Source organism: Papaver somniferum, chromosome 3, assembly GCF_003573695.1.
Source record: "Papaver somniferum cultivar HN1 chromosome 3, ASM357369v1, whole genome shotgun sequence".
In the NCBI taxonomy this organism is placed as follows: domain Eukaryota; kingdom Viridiplantae; phylum Streptophyta; class Magnoliopsida; order Ranunculales; family Papaveraceae; genus Papaver; species Papaver somniferum.
In genome coordinates this window covers 156,232,062-156,245,560 of record NC_039360.1, presented here as the reverse complement: position 1 = coordinate 156,245,560, position 13,499 = coordinate 156,232,062, and the positions used below count along the sequence as shown (strand labels likewise).

Below are 13,499 nucleotides of genomic sequence, written 5' to 3'. Positions count from 1 at the left end.
TTTGTATTGTCTAAAGAGAAAGGTCTAAGTTATTGTCTCAACAATTAGACCCTGATGAGAGAAATAAAGTTAGTTCTGATCTTTATTTTAGTCTTATCGAAATAAGCGATTACACATATGCAATCGGTTTAACAAGGGAATTAAGTTCTTAGTCGTTTTGTTAAACTATTAGGGAAAATTACTTCGAACAATTGTTTCCTTGATAACATATTAAACCTAAATTACTTGTAATTTTGGTTTTAATATTGGTTATCTAAAGTGGTATGTGAAACCATCGTGCTTAACTCTTATAGGTTGTTTACAAGTCTTTTAGATTTTAAGATCCTTTCGGTTTGTCCTTTATTTGCTCGAACCATTGTCATTTTGTGACAAAAAGGGGGAGAAATATATGGATTAAACAAGTGGTTTGCAACCACTAATGAAAGAACAATTGTGCTTAAACGTTATATATAAGGAAAAAGTAAAGCATTGACTAAGGGGAAGAAACATCTCACATTGTTGTTGTAGTATTCTGACTACAAAAAGGGGAATAAAAAAGATATAAGTTAAGTAATAGAGAGATCTTACCTTTAGGGGGAGTAAAAGCTTTTTTTATTCAAATGTCAACAACGACATTTATTGATTGAATATATGGAGGTTATTGTGTTGTTGAAACATGAAATCAAGCGTATGTAAAATGAATTCTTATGTAATTTGTTTATCCATATGTAATAAGAGTTTTGTCTCTAAAATTGACAAAAGGGGATATTTTTAGAGCATAGATCGGTTGATCTCACCAAGCGTTGGTATGTCAAGTTTGGTTGTCAAATTTTAGTGTGTCAAAACTCATCTAAAGTCGCTTGATTGTATACTAGAGTCAACTTCGTTTAGGTTAGACTAGAAAGTCTAGGAATGTTGAGACATACAAGTATTACTCCGAAGACCCAAAGAATGTGAAGATGAAGCGAACTACAACGACGACATCATCCTTCCTCTTGAGGTTAGTAATGTCGACTTGAACTGTTACACTCCTAACGTATATTTCAAGGCGTTCTATATTGAAAACATAACTGCGAAGCTGTATATACAGTACATATTGAATAATACTCTAGTGACGTGACATGGTTATATTTTTATGATCATAGTATTAGGGAATTAGATTATGAACTATTACGCTTATCTTTTGAACTTCGTAGATATGACATCGACATAATCTTGTATATACTGCTATGATTATGTGAATGGGTTATGGTGAAGATTTCATCCTAGGAAACAATATTTTACATTAGTTTAAAGGAAGTACATTCATGAACTTGTTTTATGAATCGAAAGGGAAATCATTAGGCTTATTGGTATGGCTATTCATTGCAAATCTTTGGATTACCAATATGTGTGAGATGGTAGATCCGATCGTAACTTTGTTATGTACCTTGGTATAACTAATCACAATGCCTGACTTATGATTTGGTATGACTAGTTTTTATTAATTGGTGTAACCGATCCTAAGTAATCACCATGAGATGGTATGATCGATATTTGTAATTGGTGTGACCGATCAGTAATTGGTGTGACCGATCACAGAGTGTTTTGTAGTCGATCCTTGTAACTGGTAACTGGTCCTAGTAATTGGTGTAACCGATCCTGGTAACTGGTGTGACCGATCACAAGCAATACCATAGGATTATGGTAATCAGTCCTGGTAACTTGTGTGACCGATCACAAGTATTTCCATATTGAGGTATAAACGATCCCAGTGATTGGTAGAACCGATTGAACCCATGTATGTGATTTGATATTTGATCAATCACATAGTTGTCTTGGAATACAGGTCAACCAATTCTAAACTTGTTTGGAAGTGTGGTATAACCGATTCCAAGAATGTAAATCTATGTAAATATGAATAAGGATTTACAATGAAAAGATGTCAACATACTTTGAACACGTATAATAACTCTTATCATTTATTGTTCAAAGATATTCCTTAGTACTCAAGGAGATCCTATGCCGAAATAAATTGAGAATCTTTTAATTAAGGTTTTTGGTTTTATATGCTTCAATTACCAGCAATTAAATGCATATCTCTAGAAAATCAAAATTAGTAATGTGCAAATATTATTATCACCTGTTGTCATGAAATCTCCGGTGCAAGGGCGACCGTTAATACTCTACACAGCTGTTGATGGTGGATTTTCGACAAAGGTCAAAATCGTAAAATCATAATATTTCATGTTTCTGACCCGGTTTCAAGAATGTATGTGACGATTCATATTTTATGATCCATGAACCGTTTCACGATCTCTGATTGAGCGAACATTCCTCTCAGAGCTATGATGAATATGTATCTCGAAAGACCTCCCAGCTGAGCGTTCGATGCTTCACACATTTCATCATCACCTCTACATGGAATCTTAATAATTGGGCGGTTCCCTAGACATAATGTTTGTTAGACATCTTAACGCCTTCAGGACGTCACGCTACACGTTGTTCCCTGACTTCGTAGAGAGACCGTGTATAGAATTTTGATGATTGGGAGGTTCCCTAGACTAATGTTTGTTAGAGAGCTTAACGTCACGTCGTTCGTTGTTCCCTGACTATACACTCCCCATAACTAATATGATGCTTCAACTATCTCATATCTCGATTCCATGGCTGATCCCCGGCTATATTCCATGGATTAGTAATAGATAACCATTTTATCTCATTACTTCGTTCCATGAATCCCCAGTTGGATTCCATGGATTAGTAATAGATACTCAACATATTTTATTACTCCGTTTCATGAATCATTCTCAGTTGAATGTCATGAATTAGTAATGAATGTTCAACAATCGGGCGTCTGGGCCATCACAGAGTAAGCCCCGAGAAAATGGTGCAAGTGTACTTGAAAAAAATGCACGAACGAGCACCCGAACACACGAACGATCATTCAAAATATGGATGAACAAGGAACTTATGAAGGAAAATAATAAAATAAACAAGAGGCGTGGGACGGGGACCCACCGGCTGGCCGATCATGCCGCCGTTTCCGGTCCCCTCTTCCATTATCTTATTTTATTTTAATTTGTTTCTCTCATCTCATGGAAACTCCTTCATTTGAGCAAACTTCCTCGTTTGAGCGAAACTCTTAGTTTCTCCATACTTTCATCGAACAAAAATAGGAAAAGGTGTCACGAGACCGGGCCACCTAGCCGGAAGACCATGCCCTAGCCGTGGCCGGTCCCACACCTTACAATCCCTTATTTCTCATATTATTATTTCCATCATCTCATGGAACCCCATCGTTTGAGCGAAAACCCTAGTTTCTCAATATTTTCTCAAATATTGCTCAAACCATGAAAGAGCCAAAAAGTCAAATGGTCACATGACCGACTAAGCTACTCACGTCAAGTAATATTTTCAAAATATTGGTCGCACGAGCAAAGTTCTATTTGCTCATTCGAGCAAAATCGAGAGTTTCAGTCAAGATCAAACTCTTCTGAAAATCAAAAATATTGCTCAAACGCGCACCAGAAAATACTAAAACTCCCAGGACTGAGAGAAGGATACTGTGGTGACACGGGCATGCTACCTTGTCCGTCCAAGGCCGGCCCTAAGGCTTGCAATGAGCCGGTCCCACACATCTTCATAATTTTGACCTAATTTGATATTAATTGTTCGTATTGAGACCGAACTCTCTCCAACTAACTTGGGATTTGCTCAACCGACCGTCAGCTGGTCCCACAACTACTAAGGGACGGTCCATCATCTCTTCATAATTAGGTTCTACCACCTAACGCTTACACGAGAACTATTTTAATAAATGATTAAACCGGCATTTGATCATTCTTTCACCAACTGGTCAACAAAGGACTTTGGTGCATGCTCACTCGAGCACTTGGGCGCTACATGGTCGACCATCATCCCATGTAGCCGGTCTCTCCTTCGCTCAGTGACTTACTTTCAGTTAATCATCAATTGATCAGCAATCGATCAAAATTAGGGTTTCGAACAAATGCTCTGCAAATCATAATTCCGAGCAAGTTCAAACACCAATAATTTTATGTTGATACAACAATAAACATCTGGATTAATTATATAATATTCGATCAAGCTACCAATATTTTAATTAATATTTTATTTGGTCACATTACCAATAATTCACCGAATGAGCAATACTTGCTCAAATGCTCGAATGTTGATCCAACTATCAATGTTCAGTAATTTATCGAATGAGCAATACTTGCTCAGATGCTCGGATATTGATTGAACCATCGATATTCAGTAATTCATCATACGAGCAATATTTGCTCAGACTATCAATATTCATTATGTTGATTCGACTATCAACATCATTCATTCGAGAACTACAAGTCCCAGTAGACATGTTCAATTCATGAATCCTAGAGCATTCGGTAAACATGCTCGACTGAATAATACTTAGACTCATCATCTAATCAAGTCAACGACTGACTAATTAAATACACGCTTGCTTTGCAGACTCCACGTTCGTGAGACATCAATCACGTCACATGAGGGATATTAATTAGAGTTTTGGTCTGGCGGTCTACGGCACGTGTGTTCATCCACGATGAGAAATGTGAGTAAGTCGTGCGAACAGTTGAGGGAGTTAGCAAAGTAGTGGGTGGACAATCAACCAAGTCTCTGCACGACCTGGAACTGGTTAAACCACGATTTCCCACTTTCCCACTCTTTTACTTAAGAAACCGTCACATTTACTGGAGATCAATGTGTCTACTATTATGACAATACAAATAAGTCTCTGAATACACGATTGAACAACAGAAGAATTCTGATCCAAGCAATCACTCTCAAGAATTCAATCAATCGACCAGAAATTATTCGAACTCAACAGTTCACAGAATACTTGCATAAACCTTAAACACATTTACAATCCTTGATCATCATTGATCTCGCACACTTCTCAGCTTCCCTCCTACAGATCAACCCTCTTCCCTCTTTGTGACCGAATTGACTCTGGAACGACCATTGTCTTGGTTTAGGCCGGAGTCCTACAGATTGATCTCTCGAACTCAAAGCACTCCCATGAAGTGCATCTGTTTGAGGATAGGCAGTTTGCTCGGTTGAGGAGCCTCCGTCCACACGGTCGTCTCTCTATTCCCTAAAAAACCATCAAATCGTTTTCCCCATCAACAGATTGGCGCCACAATGGGAGATTAATCTCTCGGTTGCAATCTCAAACTTTCACAAAATGGTTGATCTTAGGTCAGGTTCAGTTACAAATCCTAATCCAAACAACGTGTAGCGATCCTGTGATTCGTTTTTTTTTTTTTTTCTTTTTTGATCAGGGCACAATTAGTAATAATTGTGTTGCTATTATTTCATTTTTTTCTCGGAAAACCAACCATACGGTTGGATAGCTTATGTCTGGTATCAGTTTTATTTTTCGCTTAGGAGGTTAGTTTTCATCGTAGGGTTGTTTGGATGGTGCTAATTTAGCTTGAGAATACATTAGGTGTTCAAATTCCTGTGACTAGGCTTCATAACTTGTCGGCACGTAGTGGATTCTTATTTTGACACACTAGACTACTTTGTAGTTTGTACTAGTGGTGCGTTTGGCAAGGGAAAAAGTGAGATGACTAAAACTCTCGAATCTATCTGCTGAGTCTTATCTTTTTCTTTCAATATCTCTAACTTAGGAGGTGAGAGAGCAAAACTAAGAGTAAAGAGAAAAATCAGAGGAATATAGTGAGATCCTACCTTGAAATTCTGGTTTTTGATTCGAGGAAAAGATGGTGAAGTTCGTGAACTCTTGAATTTGTTAATCTCAGTAGGAAATTAAGATCATTCGAATAGGGAATGGGGTTTATCGGTGTTGTTGACTGAATGTTTAATGTATGAATCAACTCTCACTGTCTTTGTTTCAACTGGTTCTACCCATTACAATGGCTTATTGATTGATTCTCCTGCTATTGATTCTATTTGGAGCTTGTCAACCTCTATATCAAAATAATTAGGGTTCCATTTGAATTTGGTTTTCATATCTATGTAGTTAATGAGAAGTGACGGGGTTTGGAACTCGTTAGAGATTGAAATTATGCCTTGACTGAATCTATAAAACATCATGAAGATTGGGTTCTACAAGAAGTTATCTAACTTAAACTAGAAGTCTTGTTTCAGATTATTCCTAGATTGTTTAGAATTGTTTTAGCCAGTTTTTAGGCATATTAGATTTTGAACTGGATAGGAGATAATTCCTTGATCAGCATATGCCTCTGAGTGACGTTTTCAACTTGGTTTTGAGTATCCAGTTCACTTGTTAGTTGTTACATTTTGAGCAGTTTCAGTTTCAACTGTCATACACTCATGGTAGTTCTATTCTCAACAATTTGACACATTTGCATCTTAAACTAGCCTAGGATTGCTACTGATAAGTATTAGTTTATCTTTTTGAACAAGAATTCCAGCATGACAATCGTTATTGCAGTTAGAATTATGTGATTGAAGTATGCTATCTGTGTAGCAAATGTTCTGTAACCATGGCAGTTCTGATTTCATCGGATTTGACATCTTCACATCTTGTTTTGGCTTAAGCTTTTACTAGTAGTAAAAGAGTTTTCTCCAACGATCCGAAATTGATATTAAGTGCTGCAACCTGATATATCTAGCTATAACTAAGAGTTAGGTCAGTTTGTATTGTTTTGTCTATGTCAGTTTCAGTAAAATCGTTCCTTTTTCTAACTCAACTTCTATGTGCTTAAGGTATCTTTGGCTTTGATTGGCGAACTTCAGGGGTTAAGGTTTGAGTGCGGTTCGAGGTGGGAATTTACATTGTTTTTTGGTAACCATTGATGACTTTTTACAAAACCATGTTGATATGCTTTAACAAATTCATGGTATTTAATCTTTTAAACTTTCCATTGCTTGGAAAGGAACTGAAATGTGTATGCTTGCCTTGTGACTGTTATGGGAAATGAGAATTTCCATCTATGGTATATAGGATGTATGATAGACACATTTTTGTGTCTAAGTTGTCCTCAATTTTCTCTATGTTGGTACTCGATTTTGTACTTATTATGGTGTTTTGTGTGTTTGTAGGTATTTTTGGGAAATAAACATTTTTGGAAAATTCGGCTCGAAAAGCTGCAAAAGGCACCCAGAGGACATTTGCTATACGGACCCCAGATTTGGTTAAGGGGCACCCAAGGTTATGCGTAGCCCAAATTCATCCTTAGCACCCATCTTCTTCTTTTGAATTTCATTTTGGCGGGAAAATGAAGAACAAAACTGTGTGATTTTCGATCGAAGTTTAAAGGAGTTCTAGGTAGACTAAATGGCTGAAATTTGTTGGGTAGTTGTGATATGTCCCAACAAAACTATCATGAGTGATTTGATCGATTAAAATTGGCTGGATTCTCGCGTAGAAGTATAAGAACAACACTTTCTCGGGAAGAATATTTCACGGGATTTGAAGAGTTTGAACATGTTCTGATGACTCGATCAACATTCTGGAACGTGTATTGACCTGTTCAGAGTGTGCTGGCAGAGAATCAACGCGTGAGGAGGTAAAATAGGGAAGAAAATATTCCCGAGATTTTTTTTTTCACTGGCGAGTTATGAAGAGATTTCCGGAGTTAATGTAGAGATTGGATGACCCTGTTGAGTATAAAATAGGTTCTCGGGCACCAAAGAGGGGTATGGAGAGTTTGGGGAGCAGTACAGAGTGAAAATCAGAACTCCAGAGAATATCTTTCTGCTGCTGCGTAAGGAGGAAAAACATGAAGAACAACTGCTGCTAAAAACAGTCGCTGAAGCTACAGTGACAGCGACAAAGACGTGGCAGTCGTATAGATACAGTGACAGTGAGACATTGCTTCTATCGTTCTCCGTAACAGTTTTGTTTGTAACAAAAGTAAGTGTTACGACCCGGTTTAATAATTTTTCCTCCCTTTTCATCTTTGTAAACACCCATTGAGCAATAAAAATGAATTTTGAGCGTGTTTCCAACATGTGGAGCTAGACCCCATCACCGGGATAATGAAGGAAGCCAAATTTCACTAATGCAGTAATTATAGTAATTCTTTATATGACTAATTGCACAGTATTTAATTGAATCATGATTATCATTGAATGGTTGTCATTTCAATTGATGGGTTATGTTTGCTTAAATGTTTTGATATCCCATGCTTTAGATTTACATCCATTACTTTCGAAATTTATTTTAGGCGATGAATTCGAGTCAATAAAACTTTATATCATGAGCTATTATTGTTTAGAATTGGTATTTAAACTGCATGAAATTGAAGTCTGGTGGAATTCTGAGTCCCGGTGATATCTTCATCTTGTGACAATATTTTGTATATATATATTTTTTTTATTTTAGTTTATTAATTCTTAAAAACAATCTCATCAAGTCCGAGTGAACGACAACCTTTTAGGTTTATTTTATTTCGATCAATTTTTGGCGCCACCGACGCGAATTTGTTTATAGATTTGTTTTTAGGTTTATTTTATTTGTTCTTTTTTACGTGTTTTGGTATTTTTGTTTGCTTTCCGATTTGGAGCTAAGCTAAAGAAAAAAGAGAAAGTGCTGAAAAGAAAGGAAAAACCCAAATAGGAAAGAAAAGAGAAATCCAAAAGGACTGAAGAAGAAGATTTTGTATATTATTTTATTTTATTTTATTTTTTTAGAAACTGTAATTAAGGTTTTTATTTTTGTAATATTTTATTTTTAGACATTTTTTTCTTCTTTTCTTTTGGACATTGAACATTGGACTTTATTTTTAAAACCCTAAGGAAGGGTTGGTTTAAATATAAACTACACAGGGAAGGAGGACAGTTACGATACTGTCTCGGCCCCTCGGGTTCGTACACTGCGGAGTCGGTGGACCGAGTCGACCTCAACGGTTCATCCCCCGTCTGGAACGGGAGGTAAGAATTCTAAACACCCGTGAATCCCCTGTCAGCGGGTTTACTGGATGATTTTGTATGCATATATGTTGAGGACCTGAAATCGGATTTAATTTTCTAGTAAAGGGCAAGGCCTGGCCAAATCAAGATAAGGACTCGGATTTCATCACCGTTTCCTTCTTGCCCGCCTTAGGAACACGTAACCTACGCGAACCTAAGCCTTAAAATTTGGACTAGAACGAGACCGATAGGGTAACGAGCTTAATTGGAAAGTCGTTCGAAAAATATTGATTACTCTTTTGAGCATACTTTGAAGTTCATGATGATTTCTGTGAGTTGAATACGCCGCCTTGTAATGCCGGTGAGGCCTTGGGTATCAAAGCTCCACGCAGCTTCCCTCGTCTCTATTCAACTTACTTTAAATCAGATTGATTCCAGAGGGGTTTGCTCAGATTGTAACGAATTCCTTTTCGAAAGAATAGAAACTGTTCTAGAAACAATCTAAGTGGAGCCATCATGCTTTTTGTTTGCTAGATAAAATAGGCTTGTTGTGGTCGAGTCAGCCTTCTTTGTGCTTGTTTAGAATTCCCTTGCAGTTAGGATGTCAAATTGGTATTATAGTAGCCAATACAATGAGTATCCGACTGAGCAGCTTGGACATTATCCTTTTTATGACCATAGTGTGAATAGTGATTGGGAACGCGAAACTTTTGAAGGTTATGGTCCATGCCATTGTGAGCCCAATTACTATCCACATACCCACAGGTCATACGAGCAAAACAATCCTTCTAGTTCTCTAGAAGAGTCTCTCAAGAGTTTCAATGAGTCAACACAAAAATTTCAATTATTTATGAAAGAGACTTATAATATTCCGCTCCCAGAAGAGTCCGTAGAGCAGTCAACTAAGATGTCTCTAGAAGAGTCCATCAAGCAATTTACTGAGAGTACAAATAGGATTGTAGAAAAATTTGCTCAAGATAGTCTTAGAGCGTCCACAGTGGTGCGAGCATAACTAAAGACCAAAGACTAAAAAAAAAGATCAAATTTGGGTTTAGTCCGTCCTGTGACGTAGCGGGTGAAGAGTAAATTTGGTCGCGCGTTGATATAAAGTCCGCTTCATCGTCCAGCGTAGATAAAGATTACGCCTGGCATGGGGCGTTGATAAAGATAACGCCTGGTATGGGGCGTTGATAAAGACAACGCCTGTATGGGGCGTGAACTATAGCAACGCCTGGTGTGTGGGACGGAGATTATACGTTCTCCCGGGTTCAAAAAAAAAAAAAAAAAAAAATGGGGCGTTGATAAAGACAACGCCCCAACCAAAGTTTTGTAAACTTTTCAAATTTGGGTTCAAGACTTTATCAACGCCCCATTTGTATTTGGTGTCCGGCGTTGATTATACCAACGCCCCATCCAGGCGGACATTATACCAACGCCCCATGCCAGGCGTTGATTATACCAACGCCCCATTCAGGCGGACATTATACCAACGCCCCATCCAGGCGGACATTATACCAACGCCATGCATCAGGCGTTAACTTTACGAACGCGCGTCTACAGGCGGACATTATACCAACGCCCGTCGGGTAGGCGGACATTATATAAACGCACGACTATATTTGGATTTGGTCTTAATCGCCGACCAAATTTGGTCCGAGTTTTACTCTTTGATCAAATTTTGATCGATGGTCCGTCCCATTACGCCAGCCCACTCGACACCAAATTTGGGTTTAGTCGTCCACTGCAGTTGCTCTTAAATACCAATATAGTGTTCCCAATACCACCCTTGAAAATAAGGATAGTTTTTATTCACATAATTAAGATGACGAGGTTAGAATTGGTAATACTACTTATTTAGATGGGGTTCGATCATTTTCATGTTATTATAATGATGATTATGATGAGGATAGTATTGATGAAGAACATAAAATATGTAGGCATAGTGATCACGAATTTGTTACTCCAATTGAGCTTTATAATGATAGTGTTGTTTCTAGTACAAATCCAAATAATTTTAATAATTATTCACCTATTCAAAAGGATGAGGATTTGACTAGAGATACCACCGTTTTAGACGATGTAGTTCATGATCTTTTAGCCTGCAGTGTGTTGGATAATTCATTATTTGATGTGCCTATCAGTGAATCAGAGGAAGTAATTATGATTAACACCTTAGTTAATGAGCCTTTAGTAGAAACTTTCGCTGATAATCCTTTATATGATTGTGATGATGGTTTAGAGGAAAGAGTTTACCCTGAGAATATTGTTTTAGAGTCTAGAGATTTAGAAACACTAGTCTTAGAAGACCATAAACTCGTAGAGATGAGTGAGGATGAACCTTACTTAGAAGAATCAATTGACCATTTCCAGGAATCTGATGACCTAGAAATTAGGGAAGTTGTGACTAGTCTTTCTAGAGACATTGAAAAATCTAAGTTTGGGGGTGAATATCATTCTCTGTGTGCTTTAACTCTTAGAAAGGTCCCTCACTTGGGACTTGATATATGTGCCTCAACCATTGTGCCAGATTACCGTCATACTAGCTCTCCCGAACCTAATAATGTCCAGGAAGAAGTTCAGTTGTTAGAAACCCATCCTCTAGTTGATGTGGTTTACCCAGGCTATGATACCCGGATTGATTTTGTTTCCCCACCAAAAACTTTTATTCCAATTGTGGGAACGTTTGAATTTGAAATGTGTCAGTTATTAAGTTTTGAGACTAAACCTAATTACTTTAGGAGATTAGGGTCGACACATTTGTCTAAGGAACACCACCACTCTCATTGTGGTCAGATGCGTAAGTCAAATTTGATTGACTTAGAGGACCCCAAGTTATTCAGGTTAATTTTATGTGCTTCTAAATTCTTAGTTGAGTATTCCCAGACTCTAGAACCTGAACATTCGGATCTAACTTATGAGGAATTGCAACCCATGAAAATATTTTATCTAGACCCTGTTATAGAACCTGAACCACAGCTAGATGTAGTTGTCTTAAATAGGAAACTAGACTAGGGTGTGCTTTATTTGCTAATTTTCTTGGGATGTTGCAAATTCCTTTTACTTGTGATAGCCCTATTTGGTTTTGGTGATCCACAGTTATTCTGGCTATTACTTTATGATTCTATGAGGTGACTAATTCCTTCTGATGTCTGGCTGAAGACTTTAAACTTAGCACTTCTTGGGAGGTAACCCATGCTCATGCAACACAGTAATATCTTTCCTTAACTCTTTTGCTTCAAGTGGTAACAGTTTCTCCTTGTTCATGCTTTTAATTTTATCTTTAGAACATTGAGGACAATGTTAGATTTAAGTTTGGGGGTATGGGAGAAATTTTTTAGTTGCAGTATAAATAAACTCCAGAGCCTAGAAATTTATGCCTATTAAGGATAGCACTAACCTATCTAAGTGGATGGAAACATCTTGGTTGTAGGAGTTGAGGAACCAATCTGATTAGATGGAAACATCTAAAGAGTCTATTCATAAAAGCACAAAGCTCAGGTGTTAGAATTAAAAAAAACATGGTAGTTTCGCCATATCTCGTTGAGTCCTAATACTTCTGTTTGGTGGGGCACACGATTCAAGTTGTTACCTTTGCTAGGGTGAAATAGGGTGATTGAGATACCAAAAAAAAAATAAAAAAATAAAAAATAAAAAAAAAATTGAGAATTAAGACCAGACCATCAGACCAACCGGAATAAATTCAATAAAGTCGACCACTGGTGCCCTTGTATATGCCAGCTGTGTTGACCTAAAGTTAGGTTTATCGACCACTGGTCCCCTTGTATATGCCAGTTGTGTTGATATTAGTCAGACCGGTATCTCAGTCCATTAGGATAGGTCCATCTTGGCAGAGGCCTTCAGACAGATATGGGAAACACCGTTCACTTTAAACCATCTATCTTTTCTCTTTATCCATCTTCTTAATCTTTTCATGTGATTGGTTGACTCCGATTATGATGTACAAAAACTATCTGAGTAGAGCTCTGTCACTTTATATGAATTTTAGTATGCTTGAGTGCAAACTCGTGTACAACAATTGGAATTTCGCATCAGGGTACTTCCTCTTATAGTCAATGATTGTATGCCAACCAAGGAGATTCTTTAGTGCCTTCCAAGGTTCTGCGTAGATAGCTAGCGTCTGGAGTAAAGGTTTTGTGGGTACACCTCTGGTAAACCCTCCCGAGACTATATCTCGGTCACTAGGGCCACCTAGTGAGTTAAGTTTTTATTTTCTAGATTAGTTTTGCTCGAGGACTAGCAAATAATAATTTTGGGGGTATTTGATAGACACATTTTTGTGTCTAAGTTGCCCTCAATTTTCTCTATGTTGGTACTCCATTTTGTACTTATTATGGTGTTTTGTGTGTTTGTAGGTATTTTTGGGAAATAAATTTTTTTGGAAAATTCCGCTCGAAAAACTGCTAAAGGCATCCCGGAGGACATTTGCTATACGGACCCCAGATTTGGCTAAGGGGCGCCCAAGGTTATGCGTAACCCAAATTCATCCTTAGCACCCATCTTCTTCTTTTGAATTTCATTTTGGCGGGAAAATGAAGAACAAAACTGTGTGATTTTCGATCGAAGTTTGAAGGAGTTCTAGGTAGACTAAAGGGATGAAATTTGTTGGGTAGTTGTGATATGTCCCAAGAAAA

General features: G+C 37.6%; 1 long non-coding RNA gene across 2 annotated transcripts; it reads left to right on the top strand.

The window, feature by feature from the left end:
• The first annotated feature begins 5,582 nt into the window (after nucleotides 1-5,582).
• LOC113357729 lies at nucleotides 5,583-7,095 on the top strand. Of its 2 annotated transcripts, none has more exons than XR_003363895.1 (3): nucleotides 5,583-5,832; nucleotides 6,700-6,755; nucleotides 7,036-7,095. It is a non-coding gene; the product is annotated as an uncharacterized LOC113357729 (long non-coding RNA). The 2 variants fall into 2 exon arrangements; XR_003363896.1 differs by having other exon boundaries at nucleotides 6,700-6,778; nucleotides 7,036-7,091.
• Nucleotides 7,096-13,499: the final 6,404 nt, after the last annotated feature.